The sequence below is a fragment of the Pinus tabuliformis genome, chromosome 5_1 (assembly GCF_031772625.1).
Source record: "Pinus tabuliformis cultivar Carrire ecotype Pingquan chromosome 5_1, CPIR1, whole genome shotgun sequence".
NCBI classification, from domain to species: Eukaryota; Viridiplantae; Streptophyta; class Pinopsida; order Pinales; family Pinaceae; genus Pinus; species Pinus tabuliformis.
In genome coordinates, this window is record NC_142305.1 from 585,814,293 (window position 1) to 585,828,829 (window position 14,537).

Here is a 14,537-nt window from a genome sequence, read left to right on the forward strand (position 1 = left end):
CAGGAAAAGATGATGGTCCTACTATTGAAGAATTCATACAAAGATACAAATCCACACATGGGGCACTTTATAAGATTCTAGTGGGGCTTAATATTAGATGAGGCTGCCAAATGGTGGTTATCACTTGACCACAAGCAGTTGCCCAAATTTTCGGATAAAGAATTTGAAAAACTCCTTTTGGAAAAATGGTCTCAGGCTAGAAAACAAGATAAGGGGAACATATGGGGTTATTTCCTATTAGTATATCCTTATTGCAGGTTCATGGATTGATTCAAAAGGAGACAATAATTGTGTCTATAAATCCGAGTTGCAAGCAAAATCTCATAAATGTCAACTTGGCAAAAAAATTGCAAGTGCTAGCAAAACACATTGATAAGACAGAAGTTGATGGTGAGGAAGTTCAAGTTTATAAGGATTTGAAGCTTTCTAAGGATAAGTATGTGTTGCATGGTGATTTTTATACTTCAGAGATGGATAACATGGATATTGTTTTGGGATATCCTTGGATGGAATCCGTGGCTACTATCAATATTAATGTGCAGAAGAAATTCCTGAAGCTCTAGTATAAAAAGAAGAAAATTTCATTGCAGGATATTTCTATTAAGACCCAAGCAGAGACTATGGAGGCAGAAGCACAAATCTCTAAGGACACTTGCACATCAGATGATGAGCGATTGATGGTCGACAATCAAACACAAACAGAGGCTGAAGCAAAAAATGATACAAGTGTTGATACATCAGATGAGGGCTCAGTGGTTGAAGTAATATTGGAAGATAAGGCACCACAACATGCACAGGATAAAAATCAGGCTCCAGTAAGGGGTGAATTAAAGAAAAGGACACCGTGGGTTAAAACTTCAACATATCATCACCCACATCACCTCGCAAGAAAACAACCAACAAGATGGAAACCAATTAGCCACAAGGACAACAACCCTCGAATGACATATAGAGAGGAGCAAAGATCCACCTACTACACACCAACACAAAAGAGCTGCCAAGGTCAACTTCCATCTCAAGCGAGCGAGGCACCAGCGAGATCGAGGTTTCACCTTTCTCTTGGATGGCTAGATGCACGTGTATGGTACCAGTGGACTACTCTTTTGAGTAGATCTTATTATTTGTGTTCTTCCCAAGTTTCGGGGACGAAACATGTTAAGGGGGGTGGAATCTTATATACCTAGGGGGGATAATATGGGGTACAAAGGGAGGTACCAAGGGAATAATGTAATAATGAGATGGGCCATAGTAATAAATAAGGTGGTTAACCCGTATCATGTAAGGGACCACAAGTAGTTAGTAATAATGTAATGGGCCCATGGTATTAGATAGATGGTATTGAGTGAACCATGGTAATGACCCATGGTATTGTATGTATGAGGCCTATATAGAGGCTAGAGACTCCACATTGAGAGGTGTCAAGGAATTATTGTATAAACAGGCATATGGCTTGTGGATTGTTCTCCTTCCTTAAGGAGTGAATGTATGATGTTGCCCTACCTTAAGGGTTTGATCAATAAAGTGAATCATTTCTGTCTATATTTAGATCTTGTTATTCTTGGGTTTATTTATATTATCATATATTTCGGGTCAGAGCTATAACATTTTTGTTCTACTATTTGATCCTTGTCCACCATACCAGCTAAAAAGATAAGTGAGCCCCTCATCAATGGCGATCTTAGCTCCACAACCACATTTTCGATTATGACCCGCTCCATCAAAATTTCCTATAGGGAATGGAATCGATGTGTCCATATTCCTTAAAACTTTTTGGGTCTTGATTCCATGCCCCCTTTTATAATCCAAGAAATGAGCACATATACTCGTACTTGTATGCCTGATGTTGAAAATACCTTCATAAAAAATAATTGTATTACGCCCCTTCCAGATTCCCCAAATTACAAAAAAATAAGTTTACAAACCTCCAATCCCAAGTCAAACCAATATTTGAAACATTCTGCAATTGATGTAAAGCACCAATGCACATTGATTTTGATTTCATGTAGTACATATATCCATGCTCCTACTACAAATAGACATTTGATAAATACATCAATAGCATTTTCAGACTCACCATGACATAAGCTACATCTTCTAGGTCCTTGGAAACCTCGTTTACATAAATTATCCCACGTGAAAATTGTATTCATAGAGACTAACCAACTGAAAAGTAGTAATTTCTTGGGAAAATTCCACTTCCATGCCCTGTAAAACCAACACATATCCTTCCCTCTGTCAAATGTAGATGAAATATGATTGTATATACCTTTGACTGAGACTTTTCCTGATGACATGTCAGCCTGTTAGCATATACATTCCTCTCCATTGCTTAAAGAAATGTCGGCCAAGGATAGATGTTGTATATACCTATTCTAGATTTCAAAGGAGGTATAGTCAAGACCCATATTTGTCGCTTCCATCCATATGGGATATATATTTAAAATATTAGTCCCCTTTTGAATTTTTGAAATGTAATATAGTCCATTTTCATGTAAAAAAATTATGATCTCATCAGGTAGCCTATCCATAGCCTCCACCCCATAGATTGTGTTATGAAACCAGCTCAAGAAAAGATAGAAAAGATAGATCAACGCCTTAGAATTCAACCTCTTCGAGAGGGCAAACTCCTTTACATTACATAAATGAACAATTCTTGGATGATTCAAATGATAAAACCTCCTTTCTATATATAAGAGTCTAAGGAGTCACAATATAATCTAGCCGACCTAACAATAATAATATAAAGCCACAAAAATAACAATAGAGGGATTCTATGGGGCACCGTAATAACAATATGGGGGCAATAGGGGCACAACAATATTAATAAGGGGTATAACTACAATAGTAATGGGGTAATCACTAGTATTATAGGGACCCAACATGCCCCTCTTCTTCAAAAAAGTTTTGTCCTCAACGCTTGAGTAGTTCTGGATACTTCTGCATAAAATTCTCATCCTCCCATGTGGAATCTTCAGCGGATAAGTTCTTCCACTTGATAAGATACTCTGAAATTGATCGATTTCATAGCTGTCGAGTTCTTGTTTCTGTGATTGCTTCCGGTTCCAATATAATTTTTCCTTCCTCGTCAAGTTCTGGCAATATTGTTTGAACTGGGAGCTTGTCTCCTATAACCTTCTTTAAACATGAAACATGGAAAACTGGGTGCAATCGAGAAGCTGCAGGAAGCTCCAATTTGTATGCCATAGTACCAATCTTTTGCAACACCTTGTATGGACCATAATACTTTGGTGATAATTTATTATCCTTCTTAGCTTGCTTGAGGGACATTTGCTTATATGGTTGTAGCCGTAGGAATACCCAATCACCTACATCAAAACTTCTTTCACTGCGATGTTGATCTGCCTGTTGTTTCATTCTATTCTGTGCCAACACGAGGTTATCCTTTAAGAGTTGGAGGACTTGTTGTTGATGTTCGATGTGATGTTCCACTGCCTGAACCTTAGAATTTTCTCTTAAATATGATGTGATGGATGGTGGTTGATACCCATAAAGTGCCATAAATGGGGTCATTTTTGTTGCTGTATGGAAGGAAGTGTTATACCACCATTCAGCTAGAGGCAACCATTTGACCCATTGTGTCTATTTATCAGATACAAAGCAACGAAGATATCCTTCCAAACATTTGTTTACTATCTCAGTTTTCCCATCAGATTGAGGATGATAAGATGAGCTATGAGCTAACTGAGTACCAAGACAAGAAAATAATTCTGTCCAAAAATTTCCAGTGAAAATGGGATCTCTGTCACTTACAATAATCTTTGGGTTTCCATGTAGCTTTTGAATTGTTTCCATAAATGCAGTAGAAACTGTACTGGCTTTAAATGGATGTGATAATGCACAAAAGTGTGCATACTTGGTAAGTCTGTCAACTACCACCATGATGACACTCTTTCCCTCAGACTTGGGTAAACCTGTGATAAAATCCATTGAAACCTCCTCCCAACGTTGGCTTGGAATGGATAAAGGTTGTAATAGACCTGGTGTCTTAATTGTTTCAACTTTATTTTGTTGGCAAACCAAACATTCCGCCACAAACTTTTGAATATCTGATTTAAGGCCATCCCAAAAAAATTCCTTCTTAACCCTGTGGTAAGTTTTTAAAAATCCTGAGTGCCCTCCTAAGGGAGAAGTGTGCAATTCCATAAGAATCTTTTGTTTTAGCTGGGAATTCTTACAGAGGTATAAGCGATCTTTGTACCATAACGAATCATTTTGCCAGCTAAATGTATCAGACGTACTGGAATCTTGTTGTAACTTTCGAATAAGTGCCCACACTTCTTCGTCATTCTTCCATTCCTCCCTTGCTTCATTTATCCAATCTGGTTGGATAATAGAAATGGCGCACAACAATGCTTCCACATCCTCATCCTTTCTTGAGAGTGCATCTGCCACCACATTTTGCTTCCCTTTTTTGTAGATGATTTCAAAGTCATAACCCAACATCTTTGTGACCCACTTTTGTTGCTCTTCAGAGGATAATCTTTGTTCTAAAAAGTATTTAAGGCTATCATGATCCGTTTTTACCTTGAAGTGTCTTCCCATTAGGTAGGGTCGCCATTTCTTAAGTGCATGGAGTATTGCCAACATTTCCTTCTCATAAATAGCTTTGCTTAAAAACTTTCCCTTGATTGGACGACTTTCAAAAGCAATGGGTCTTTCATCTTGCATTAGAACAACACCAATTCCATTTCCTGAAGCATCACATTCCACAATAAAGGTTTTTGTGAAGTCTGGTGTAGCTAAGACCGGTGCTTGGCACATTGCCTCTTTAAGATGTTCAAAGGCCTTTGTTGCTTCCGGAGTCCATGAAAATGCATCTTTCTTCAATAATGTTGTTAGAGGTGCTGCTATTCTCCCATAATTCTTAACAAACTTGCGATAATACCCTGTCAACCCGAGAAATCCTCGCAGATGCTTTATGGATGTGGGGATTTTCCATTCCTTAATGGCTTTAATTTTGCTAGGGTCTACCTTAACTCCTTCATGAGATACAATATGACCCAAATATTCCACCTCCTGGACTCCAAAGAAACATTTGGATCTTTTTGCATATAATTGTTTCTCCTCCAATAGTTGTAGCACCCTGTCAACATGTTCAACATGATCCTTCCAAGACTTGCTGTAGATTAGTATATCATCAAAAAATACTAACACAAATTTTCTAAGGAATGGTTTGAAAATTGAATTCATCAAACCTTGAAATGTTGAAGGTGCATTGGTAAGGCCAAAAGGCATGACCAAAAATTCATAATGACCCTCATGAGTTCTAAATGCTGTTTTCAGAATGTCTTCAATCTTCATTCTGATTTGATGATATCCTGAACGAAGATCCAACTTGGTGAAGTAAATTGATCCATGCAATTCATCAATGACAGGAATGGGGAACTTATCTTTAATAGTGAGCTTGTTGAGCTCCCTATAATCCGGACACATGCGCCATGATCCATCCTTCTTGTGCACCAATACTACTGGAGCAGAAAGAACTTTGACTCGGTTGAATTATACCAGCCTCTAGCATTTCTGCAACCATACGTTCAATTTCACTCTTTTGGACATAGGGATATCTGTACGGCCTGATGTTTGGAGGAACACTTCCTGGAATCAGATGAATAGCATGATCATGATCACGCATAGGTGGGAGACCTTTGGGAGTCTCAAATACCTTGGAATGATTGTCCAAGACTTTTTGGAGATCTGGAGAAATAGATGATTCCGATGTGGAAACATCTAGCGAACATAATTGTGCAATTACACCTCTTTGCTCCTTTTTTAGAAGCTTTGTCATACCATTAGAGCTGATTATCTTTCCTGGTTTCCCTGCAATACCCCTTAATTCAACTTCCTTTCCTTCCGTAGAAAATTTGATGAAAAGTTCTTGAAAATTAAAAGCTATTGTACCCAAGGATTGTAGCCATTGGACTCCTAGTACAACATCAGCACCTCCCATTGGAATGGAAAGCATTGGGCTAGTCAATACATATTCTCCCATGGATAGCTTGATATTATGGCACTTTCCAGAGCAATTTATTGTTCCTCCATTTGCAATCATCACTTGACACTCTGGTGCTGGATATAGGAAGCAATTCAATTCTTTTGCTACCTTACAATGAATAAAATTGTGGGTGCTTCCTGAATCAATCAACACTATTACCTTTTTCTTCTTGATTTGTCCTTCTATCTTGATGGTTTGAGGAGTGGTAATTCCCGCCAATGCATTACAAGATATGGTCGGATTTATTTGTTCTTCATCTAGGCTTTGTTCCTGGAGTATATCCTCTTCTTTTGACCTTTCTTGCTCCTTTTCTTCTTCCTCTTCACAATCTATGTAGAATAATTTCTTCTCAGCACACTTATGACCTTTAGTGTATTTGCTATCACAACTGTAACAAAGCCCTTTTGCTCTTTTTTCTTTCAATTGTTGTGGTGTCAACCTTATAGGTTGTGGAAGACTAGGGGCAACAACACTTCCGTCTTTATAGTTGTGAGTGGTATGCTTCCTGGTTGCCATAATTTTGCTTTCCATTTTTCTTGCTAACCTGAATGCCTTCTCTAATGAATCAGGTTCCCAAAGGCGAACATCATGTTGGATATTATCCTTTAAAGACCCTATGAACACATCAATCCTATGCTCCTCTAGAATATCTTTTACCCTTATGTTCAATTTTTGGAACTCCTCAATGTGCTCCATTATTGAACCCTTTTGTTTGAGACTTATCAATTGGCTAAAAAAAGTGTTGCTTTTTGTATCCTCATAATGTGCTATCAATTCTTCCGTAAAAATTTCCCAAGTGATAAATTGTTTACGAGAGCAAAGCCATTGATACCATACAAACTGATTTGGTTCCAAATATAAAGTTGTCATACGTACCTTTTGTGTGTTTTGCACATTATTGAGATCGAAGAATTGCTCCATCTGTAATATCCATGTTGAGGGATCCTTGCCATCAAACTTCCTCATATCGATTTTTGGAATATGGTGGGTCTTCGATCCAACATTAGAGTCTATGGAATCATGATTAACATTTCTTTTGTTCTCATCATGAGTTTCCTTTACTACCCTTTCACCATTAGTGACCCTTTCTTGTAGCAACTTCTTCAATTCTTCCATGTCTGTCTTCAAATCGTCCATCTTAGCTTCTACGCCTTTCTTTAAACCATCCATCTTAGCTTCTACATCTTTCTTTAAACCATCCATTTTAGAATCTGTTCCTTTTTGTGCAAGTGACACTTGTTGTACTTGGTCTTGTAATTTTGCTATATCATGTTACATTTCTTCCTCTTCTTCATAAGTCATGCTAGAGCTTTCAGGTTGCTTACTAGGTGTTTGCATTTTCTTTCCTCGGGGCATCAATTACCGATAATAATGCTTTACTATGCCCTTTGAATTCCTTCAAACCAAGCTTACGCAAAAATTTAAAAAAAACTACACACCTTTTTTCACTTTGTAGAAGCCTGATATTGAATATGATGTATCTCTGTAATTTCGAATCATCCAGTTATGAAATTGTGACCTGTAGTAGCCTTCTGTGTCCTCTTTCCAATTCCACTAGTCTGATCCAAATTTGATTCTCCAAGAAAGAGTTATGCACAATCTCCCGCAGTGACCTGATTGTAGACCAGTTCAGTAGAGCAAACTTGTATGAAGTGCCACGTGTCATTGTTTCGACCTTTGAGTCTGAAAAATATATACAAGAAAACTATAGTTCGTCCTTTTTCTGTACCTTCTTGTGAAATTTCAATCCGATGCTCAGAAAGAAAGTTATGATAATTTTCCCCAGGTCACCTGTTTGGAATGTAATTCAGGAGTCTGCAAAAAGACCAACTTCCTCCGATCATATCTCTGCAAATATAGCGCGAAAAGATATGAAATTTGGACTCGAGGTTCAGCGCGATTTCTTCTCAAGTGGGTTTTTTTTGCAACTTTTTAAATGTTGCAGAAAACATTTATAGCAAAAATGCCACGATGACCTGTTTGGAGCAGTGAAACCCTAGAATCCAAAGCTCTGATACCAAATGTTATGAAACCAGCTCAAGAAAAGATAGAACAGATAGATCAACGCCTTAGAATTTAGCCTCTTCGAGGGGGAAAACTCCTTTACATTACATAAATGAACAATTCTTGGATGATTCAAATGACAAAACCTCCTTTCTATATATAGGAGTCTAAGGAGTCACAATATAATCCAACCGACCTAACAATAATAATATAAAGCCACAAAAATAACAATAGAGGGATTCTATGGGGCACAGTAATAACAATATGGGGGCAATAGGGGCACAACAATATTAATAAGGGGTATAACTACATTAGTAATGGGGTAATCACTAGTATTATGGGGACCCAACAGATTGGGCCTATTCTGATAAAAATATGCCGCTCAATCCAATATACCCTCTAATATTTGATATGGTCCATCTCCTAGTCTACATTAAACTTTTGCAAATGTAAGATCTCATCCTATCACATGTAGCACCCTGTCTTATCCAATATTGTGGACAAATATCCCTTGAATATTTGCTTTAATAATCTTTGACAATATACCATTACAAAAAATTACCCTCTAAAATCTTTTTGACAAAAGCGCCCATCCAAAATTTTCATTTTCTTAATACGATGGCCGCCAAGTTTTTTCTCTTGGGTGATAGAATCCAAACTTACCAGGTGGAATTTCCTACCACCCTTTGATCCAGACCAAATGAAGTTTGAAATTATTACATCTATGCGCTTGATGATATTTTTGGGGAGGCAGTACATATGCATCTAGTACACTAAAATATTTTGCAGCACTGATTAGACAAGAACCATTCTGCCACTGAGAGACAACAATCTATGTATCCACTTGTTTAGTTTTCTTCTTAATTTGTCAATCAACCATTTCCAATCCTCCAAAACATATGATCTGCACACTGATGTGGATATTCCCTTAGATAGTTCGTCACAATAGATCTGATAATATTATATTAAAAATATGAGATTCTACACTATTACAGTTTTATTAAACTTTAATATCTATAGATTTAATTGTAATTAGTGCATGCATGTGAATGTAAATCAAGCAAAAAAATAGAGAATGAAAAAATAAGATCACACACACACATATGACACAAAATATGCTTTGGAAAACCCTTTCAGGAGAAAACCCAGTTGGAAGGTAAGGCTGCTTCGCTCTCTTTCTCTACCTGGAAATATGGTTGCATGTACAAAGAAGTAAAGTTTGTGGCTTGTGTGTTGCTACAATGCACAAATCTTCCCTGTGTGCTCTACCTTCTATCCCTATTGGCTATCTTTTCTCAGCTATGGAAAAAAATTCTCTCGAAAGAATGGAATGCCTCTTCCTCATAGTACATATGCATCTAGTACACTAAAATATTTTGCAGCACTGATTAGACAAGAACCATTCTGCCACTGAGAGACAACAATCTATGTATCCACTTGTTTAGTTTTCTTCTTAATTTGTCAATCAACCATAGCCTACTAGTGGTTAATTTTGACTACATCAACTCTTAACTAGAGTTACAATATAGACTCTTCTAGATATTTTTACATCACAAACACATGGATAGACCCTTTTCCATCAATAATGGGGGCTGACGCGGCATCCTCCCAGATTATATGTGTGAAAACATGAAGGTCAACTTTTGGGTGGCATAACTTTTGCATACGGACTCCGATTGATGCACTTCTTGCATCGTTGGATTTTTTTTTTTTTGTGTGTAGAACAACATGAAATGGTGATACGCTAAAACAACAAAGTTTTACCTACAAAAAACATCATTTTATGCCTCAAAACTCTCCCGGAAGGTTTCGGACCATGTTTTGGCAAACTGGGTCTCGTCGGTAAAAATGGTCCCATGAGATGATTCCTCCAATTTTTCTCTTTTGAATGCATCACTATGGATGAAAAATAATATAATGATCCAATATAGATCAATATATTTTTTTGGTTTGATCTTGAACCCTAGATACTTAAACTCTAATTCCAAGTTATGAATGTTGACCCCAAAACATCTGGCGATCTCCTCGACTTTTTCCATCTTAGATGAAGCATATATCACATCATATTTACTAGGGTTCAAAATTAGGCCATAAACATTTTCAAAAATTAAAATTATGTGTTTAAAGTGAGCCCACTGACTTATCGATACCTGTCCAAAGGCCAAAACATCATCCACAAACATAAACTAGGTAACGACTACCTATTTCATAATATTGTTGTTGGGAAAAGTATCCAATACGGAATGACCCTATCCCACTCTAAGGGTGACAGTACCTTAGCAACAATTGAATGCAAAGCTATTTAAAATTACTTCTTTATGAGATGAGAGAGAGAAGAGAAAAGGGATCCACTAACCGTTATCTTCCGCTAATGATTGATCCAATCTTCCCTCTTTGCTGCTTGCTCCCAGCTCCTTGCTCTTTCACTGGCCCAGCTACACGAAGATCATGCAAAAGCATAAGAAAGGGAAACTACAAGAAGCATACATCCATAATTGATTCAAGGATTAGAATAAATCAAATATACAAGCATCAATACACCATTAAGACACATGCATATAGAAGAACCTCAAATGCTTTATTAAAGGAAGAAGTAAAGTTCTGAGAGTGTTACAACCATAAGAGGCCCAATCCAGCAACACCTCCCAGCAGAAAGAAATCTCCTCTTCACCTCCTTCAAACAAATCACCCAATAGTTCTATACTCAAACCAACAACACTTCCTTACTTGCACAAAATTCCAGCCTCCTTAGACCTCATGAGAGAGCTCTATATATAGGAGTTTTGGAGAAAGGATGAGTCAGCTTGAGGTTGGCATGAAGCTGACTAGTGTCCTCTCCCTCTTCAGTTATACTTCAGTTCTTGAGTCCACTTGGAGTTTCTTGCTTCCACTTGGAGATCTAGATCCTCTTACTCATCGCAAGGCGAATTCCCTGATCCAAGTGTCATTTTGGAAGCTTCTTGGGCATTTGACAACTTGCAGAATGACTGTGCCACTTGGCCAATCTCGCCCAGCGTAGGTAGCCTTCATTGCTTTTGACATTCAGTGCAGGTACAGAGTGGAGCAGTTGACATTCAGCGCAGATGCTCAGTGGAGAAGCTGACATGATCCAGAAACAGCTTGTTTTTGAGTGTTTTCAGGTGGAGAACTGATTTTCAGTGCTGTGGTTTGCTGACCTTGTTCCTCTAGGGGTAGGAACAACATGTTTAGGGACTTTGGATCCCTCAGATTATTGACATTTCATGCTTCATGCTGTTAGGCACAAAAATGTCTATAACAGTTGCCCCCTAAAGTATGAGGTCGTTTATCGGGTGAAATGCTTTATCAGGAGGATCCGAAGTTCATTCAATCGCTGAGAGGTTCCCTGTAATAAAATACAATACAATACATTATTTTTCATTCTGCTTTCATGATCTAGCTGAGGCGGGCATTCCCATGCTCAACTTTATAAATTCATTTTGGTACATATAACAGACGACCGTCTGATGATAGACTGATAATTCTCTGCTGAAATTATCATCCTTTGAGTAGGAAGATCATCTGCTGCAATAATGTACATATCAAATGTCTTTATATTTCCTGAATATATATCGCAGCCCGGATGGATGAAACTAGATCCGGGGTCTTCAAACTCGTTCGATCTTCACTCTAAGTACAAGTCGATCCATGTGAGAATTGCGTTGAAGTCGAACATGGAAAGACATCGCTTGATTACCGGTCAATAATGTAAACCGTTAGCAAGCGCGAGAGGAATCACCAATAATGACAATGACCCTCAAGGTACTGCAGTACAATTCACGTGGTGTGAATAAAGGACTTGACGTCGAACACCACGCAAAATCTTCTGGTCGAAGGTCATTGATGTATACCTATCGCCGGAAGTGAGAAACTTGCCATTGAGGCATGCAAGCTTCAAAGTACTGGGGGGGGTGTTCCTAGATCAACTTCTTGGATAATGAGCTGAAGTCGACAAGAAGAGATCCGTCAAAGGAGGGCCTTAATGAATCCCACATCAGTGACACGGAACAGAGCTAATGATTTTAGTGGAGGTGAAAACAATCTGTGAAATATGATTCAGGGTGGCGATCATGGGTGGATGAAGGATAATGTATGGTAGTGGATGGGACACGGTTGACTCTTTCTGAACAACATCTCTTGAACATATAACGACACTGATGTGATGGATCAGTAACATTACCCCAAATACGGATGGTTTGGCGAGGACCATGGTGATGAGACCGGTGAATGAAAAAAACCAACCCGATGTGATACGGAGGACAAAGTGTCATGTTCAAGAGCGACTTGCTACCATTAAAGCTTTGAGGTTCTCCCAATTTTTCCCCAGTCATTTCTGACCAGTACCTCTTTATTTTTGTCAAGCTTGAGGAGGATAACATATGCTTGTTCTATAACCTGCCCTTCGGGCAAGCCCATCGCTATGTTTTAACGAGCCTAGCGATAGGGAAACTCGTTCTCGTCTAAAGACAAGTTTTTCGCTATTTAATTATTTTAACGAGTCTAACGACAAGGAAAACTCGGTCCTTTTCATTTTTAGAGAGTCTGGAAAGGTACAGAAAGTTAACTCCAAAATTCCTTTTTCGTCATCTAATCCCTTAAGTCCGAAAAAGTATAAAACAATACAGAAGGGATGAGTTTTCGATAACTTTAACGAGCCGAATAAAACAAGCGCTCGACCTTTTTGTGCAATAATCCCTCAGGTCCAAAAAGTTTAAAATCTAGAGGAGGGATAGCTCTTCCGGTCACTTTAACGAGCTGGAAGGCCAAAACTCGGCAAACTTTTCATATTTTACGAGTCAGGAGAAAAGAGCTCAAAGAAGACTCGTCTTTTGAGGAACGAGTGATAAACAGGGATAGCAGCAGATTCCAGGTACAGGTTGGAATTTTCCAATCATGGCAGTGTCACAAGGATGGCTAGGTGAAATCACTCTTCGCAGCTGTTCCTCAAAATGGGTAAATAATCATATGGAGGTAAACGATCAGTCAAATGAACGGTGGAGGTGATGGCTGCAGCAAAACACGACCAAGGTCTTTTTACGGTTGATCAGGGTACATTCTTAATGGTTATTTACCGGGAAGTTCATTTTTTAACGAGCTTAAACTTGCTCAAAAGATTATGTTTATTTTTTAACGAGCATGAACTATGACGCTAAAACTGCTCGGATCTCGCTTTTCTATTTTTTAACGAGCATAAATTCCGCGGTAAAACTGCTCGATATACCAGTCATAAGATAAGAAATGTCTCCTGCAAGATTCCAATTTTTATAGAGCTTGCACCTCACATAAGCTATGCTCCTTCTCATCCTTTCTTTATGCAAGTTCGGAAACGGTTAATCCCAAAAATAGATAAATAACCGCTCCTAGCTTGCACTCCAAAAGGTTTGCATGCCCCCAGGTATAAAGTACAATTTCAAGGCTGCCCCTACTTATCCGATAAAACATTTGTTTTAAAGGGTGAGGCTTGCCTCTTCCTGGTTACCCAAAGATTGTTTTGTTAACACCATCAAACGAAAACACTTCCTCGGCACTGTCTACCGAAGTAGACAATGGTGAATGACCTTTGTCAGACAAGTAACCTTATCAAAAGAATCCTGTTCTAGAACAACCCCTCTTCCTTCCACGGACGGGGTACGGACTAGTCATATTCCTTCGCGGAAATTCTACTTTACACCCAAGGTTTCCTCTGCCCGAAGCAGACCAGGATGCATGCCCCCTGGGTTCCAGTCCCATCTTTCCGAATCACTCGCACTCATCGGGAAGGAGGACTGGGGGTGGAGACATTTCTTGGGTGAATAGACCATTCAGGGTTGGTATTTGACTATTTGCGATGCGTGATCCCGGAAATGAAAGTTGGTCTACGAGCTTGACCATTCTTCCTTCGTGTGGAAAACACATTACTCTAAAGAGTGATGAGACTATAGCTCCCATGCAATATATATAGTCTCGTCCAAGGAGTAGGTTATAATCCAAGGGTCCTTGAACAACCATCACGTTCATCTGAACGATCTTCCCTTTCAATGTAACAGGTACATTGGGGAGGATCCCTAATGGTCGACTGGTTCCTTTATCAAAACCCGAGAGATTTCTTATCTCAGGCAAAAGCGCCGGGGAACCCAGTGCTTTCCAAGCAATAGAGGAAAGGATACTCACAGATGCCCCTTCATCAATGATAGTTCCAGCCATTACCATTCTGTAGATTTGGACTATGATTCTGAATGGTATACTGGCTGGTAACCGGGGTCTGCCTAGTTGGTTCCAATCAAAGGACACAACCAGGTTGCTTGGTGGTGGGACCGAATACACGGCCGGATACGACCCTGACGATGTTCCTTCCTGTGATAAAGGAATGGGCGCATTGCCCTGATGCTCATCAGAGTCTGTGTTGATGAAAAGAATCTGGATGGTGTCATCCTTATTCTCTTCAGTGAGGGTGTCATTTGAAGATGAATCTTCAGTGACGGTGTCATTTGAGGATGAAACCTCTGAAGGAAGAACCAGGTCA